We start from the raw sequence: 4,836 nt of genomic DNA, 5'->3' as shown, positions 1-4,836 counted from the left end.
TAACTTAGTCTCTAAAGTAATAATAACGATAGCATCTACCTTGCATAGTTGTAAGGGCCAAATGAGTTACTACTCGTAATGCACTTTGTCAAACAAAATTCTATATAATAAGGCCTTATAGGTAATATTGCTGCTGATCTATACTAGTTGAAGGAGTTTCTATACTAGAAGTTCCTTATAGGAAAGAAATTACAGAGCTATATAATAATAGTGACTGTGATAATTAGTTACAATAATATTAAAGTTATGCTACATTTTTATTAATATATGTTTTGTGGCTTCAAAATGTTTGAAAACCTATCCTCTAAAGCAATGGTATTAAACTCAAACTATAAATAAATATTCCTGTCGGCCGCATGTTTTCTTAGAAAACCACAGATTACAAAATTTATATTTTATTGCATTTTCATTTAATTTGTCAAATATTTCCAGATTACATTTTAATTTGCTTTTGGCTGTATAAGGGATCAATTTTGATATCTGTTCTGTAAAGTCCCATCAAGACTCTGAGTGACTCTAATTTTAATGAGATTTTATGCTGATGATGGAAATATGTTCAAGGAGGCATTGCAGTCAAATAATTTAGTCCATGATCATGATCTTTCTACCCTTATTAAGAACTATTATATATATATATTATATCTAATTATATTACATTAGTTCATTTGGATTAGGCCATACTACAAACAGTGCCAAGGTCAATTAACTTCTACCAGTTCCTTAGTCACAGACGGCATTTCTAATCCTCCCTATTCAATTCATGAAATAATTCCAAATGAAACTAAAAGAAAGAGGGGGCAGTAGATGAGTTACAAATGCATTACCACTAAAGGAAAAATAGAGCAATGCACTCATTTTGATGGTGGCTTTCTGGAGTATAATCTTCATATCCAAGGCAGAATACCTTACCTCTAGTTGGAATATCTTCCTCACTCCTCTCTCCATGTCTACATCAATTAATTATTGTTGAGGGTCTAGGTAAAGTCCCACCTCTACCTTACAGCTTTCTATTTCTTCCCCTACTCTTCTTTCCCCAAACTACAGCATTTATTGTCAGTACTGTCCATCTGGCACTTAGGAGAAGTAATGTCATTATATTATTTATTTTTCTCTTTATGTATATGTTTTGCCTTCCCAACTAGATTATATGATACTTGAGGGCAAGGTCCACATGTTACATCCCTGAATTCTCAGTGCCTGACATGGTGCCTTGTGTATAATGTTGAATAAAAGTTTGTGGTTGGTGATGATGGTGGTTTTACTTGATTAATAGTCTCATAGTTAAAAATACTTGTAAAATAATGTATGTCATCTAAACAGATAATCTGAACTTCATAGTATTATTTTGTCTAATCTCGAGTATAGTATTTCAATTCAATTTTATTTAATATATTACTTTACTCAATTTTTTTCACTCCATATTTCAGGGAAAAAATCTTCTTTTTCTTTTCCTATCTCTGTTGTCATTGAGCCAACTCCTAGTTTAAAATTCACCTGATTAAAATGTCCCAAATGTTTCTAGTTGAGTGAGGGTGAGTCATACCAGCTAAAAATTATTAGCAAGTCAATGCCAGATTTACAGAATAAATCACTGGAAATAAGAGATGGTGGGTTTAAAATTGTTTTATAAGAATCAAGGGAAATATTAATTTTAGCAATTCGTGGATTTCATGAACTTAACGAGTTCATTCTTCAAAAGGTTAGAGAATTTACAGTAGATCAAGATTTCCATTAAGGTTCACTTGGCCAATGTGAGGATGTCCCTGTGATATTTTCATAAAGTGTCACAGTAAATAGAACCAAACATCTTTTAATAATTAAGATAGTGTAACTTTATTTGAGTTTAAGGTTTTCAAGTCAAAATAAACCTCAAATTATTATACAGATCAAATAATGAGAGTAAATTGCTATAAACAAATCAATTCAGGAAAAAGTAGGGGAGACATTTTATTCTTATCTTCCAATCTACCATTTTCACCTCGACACACCATACTTTATGCCCAAATAGACATATATATCATTTTCACACTTTCCAAGTATTGCCTAGAATGAACTTTCTCTCCATCTCAGGTCTATTAAAAACCTCTCCATTATTGATATAATAAGTTTTTTTTTTTTTTAATGGACAAAGAAATTCTTGTTATTATTGGGGAACTAAACCTTCACAAACACCTTTCCAGCTACAAATGTACAATTAATGTTAATTTCAAGTATTTTGTAGAATTATTACCTATATCTGAACCTGCATTGCTAATTATGATGTGGATACCACAAAATGATGACCTGGTGCCATGGTCTAGGAGCCATGAATGATTCCTTCCAATTAGAAATGATCTCTTCCTCCTCGTCAGTTACAGTACTTTTGGTTTGTTCCAAAGATCTTGGAATTGGAAGTCAGAAGTGACAGTCGTCATCTGATTCAACTATAAGATAAAATGGAGAAACAGATTATTTAAATAACTTAAGATCATAGGTTTAGAAATGGAAGAGACTGCCCAAATGATGTCTAACTCTGTAATGGAGAAAGTGAGGCACATAGAGGTTGAGGAATTTGCTCAAAATCATATAAAATTAAGTGGCAAGATTTTTAGATTCCATTAGACAACATATGATGAGTCAATTAGACAGAATATGGAAAGGCTTTGCAAATTGTATGTTTTGAAGTGCAGGCTCCCTTATCTCAGGTGGCTCAAGTCACCTCTGATCAGTCATAAGTGAGGAGAAGCCATAGAAATACCTTGTCTAAGCTTAGAAGAAGTTACAGTACAAGCAGGGAAGCCAGGAGGCTAAGAAGCTCAGGAGGGGCTGACTGTGCTCTCGTCTTAGAATGAGCTATGTGGTACAGTGGTTAGAGCACTGGGTGTGAAGTCAGGAAGATCTGAGTTCAAATGTGGTCTCAGATATTGGCTAATGCTGTAACTTTGGGCAAGTCAACCACTAGTTGCTTCAGTTTCTTCATTTATTACATGGAGATAATAGTAACTACCTCGCAGAATTTTTGTGAAGATCAAATGAGATAATGGTATAGCAAGTATCACAATTGTTGAGATGTGATAAGGACTATATAAATATTAGCTATTACTATTACAAGCTACTATATCTCTTGGAAATGATTTGAGTTTCAAAAGTGTGATAGAGGTGGGCACTAAAGAAAATTGCCAGGCTGAAAAGTGGGTGAAACTGATCACCTTGACAGGGGAGGGGCTGGAGGAGTTTGGGGAATCTAGAGGAGGAGAAGACTCTGGCTGTGAGAGGAGTTGATCTCTCTCAGTCTTGAGATGCCAAAGACAGAAGGTGGGAAAAAGACTTTCTCCTGAGGTTTACCCACTTTTCTTGCTGGCAACTGGAAATTTTTCCCCTAACACTTCCCAAATGAAGGGACTTGCTGAAGAGAAACCTGAGCCGATTTTACCTCAGCTCCTGTTGTCCAAAGTTGAGTCAACCTGACTTTTTCTCAGGGGGCTCAGGCTGCCAAGGCTCGAGTTTTCCCCAAACTCAAGGAGGGAGGAAAAGGGTTTAGATAGAGACAGGGACCCCCTTTCCTCACTTTCCTTTTCCCATTCTTCCCTGTCCATTATCCTTTTTGTATTACCTGATTGAGTTGACATTAAAAGTTTTTGGTTCCCCAAGCTGAGTGTGAGTGAACAGATCAAGGGGAGACCCTTTGGTCTTGAGTAGTGGAGGGGGAACAAGTGGGACACGAGCGAATTGGGAGAGTGGTTTTAGCTATGTAGGGAAGACTGAAGGGGGAAAATCTTCAAAGCTTCTTTCCTCTCTCTGAGCCAACCCATTATATCTGCTGTCTCCCCTGTACCCCATTTTGAGAAGGGGGTCTCCTCCCTTTTCCTCTCTCAATACTAAAAGTCTTAATCTTTTTTAATACAGTCGACACTCTGGATTTAAAAGAATTTTATAAATTATAAATTTATTTAAAAAAAAAAGCTTTAGTGACTGTCACCAACTGTCATCACCTGTCAGTTGTGAAGTTGTTTCAATTACAACTCCTGAGGCTAGCAGCCTTTGTCACTGACTCTGCCTAGCAGTTTCCACACAGGATTGTGAATATTGGATTTAGCTATCTCCTGATTGTAACAATGAAGATACTTAGCTCTTTCTTTATGATGAAGATAAAATTATAATCTCCTGATTGTAACAATGAAGGTACTTGGCTAGAATTGTAAGATACAATCTATTTTTAGATTTTAACTACAAAAAAGTGTTAAGTAACTACAAAAGGTGAACTTAACAAAAGAGGTGTTAAGTAACCCCAAAAGATAAAATCTAACCAAAGAAGGTGAGAACTAAAGAGTGGGTAGTCCTGGAGAAAAGCATCTGCCATGATTGGTAGACATGAAAATTTAGGGGAGATGACACAAGAGAAAAAGGTCTTTAAATATAGGAAACAAAGACTGAAGAAGACAGTCAATCACCCAAGCTTAGAGTGAAGGATTAGTCACTCGGAGCTAGAGGGAAGATGGACATTAATTCATTCATTCATTCATTTGGGCACTGTCTCAGAGGAGCAACTGGAAGACAGACCCTTGAGGAGCAACCAGAAATCAGACACCTAGACTTCTTTTAGACTGTCACAGTTGGTGAGTAAAAAGTTGACTTAGTGACCCCGCCTTTCTGGAGGTGTGAAACCTTCCCCTGGCTGGGGCTTAAAGATTCTAACTGGTATCTTCAGAAGAAGCCAGAGTTCTCTCTTCTCTCTCTCTCTCTCTCTCTCTCTCTCTCTCTCTCTCTCTCTCTCTCTCTCTCTCTCTCTCTCTCTCTCTCTCTCTCTCTCTCTCTCTCTCTCTCTCTCTCTCTCTCTCTCTCTTTCTCTCTCTCTTT

Source organism: Monodelphis domestica, chromosome 3 (genome assembly GCF_027887165.1).
Source record: "Monodelphis domestica isolate mMonDom1 chromosome 3, mMonDom1.pri, whole genome shotgun sequence".
Classification (NCBI taxonomy): Eukaryota; Metazoa; Chordata; class Mammalia; order Didelphimorphia; family Didelphidae; genus Monodelphis; species Monodelphis domestica.
Note: the sequence above shows the minus strand (reverse complement) of the source record.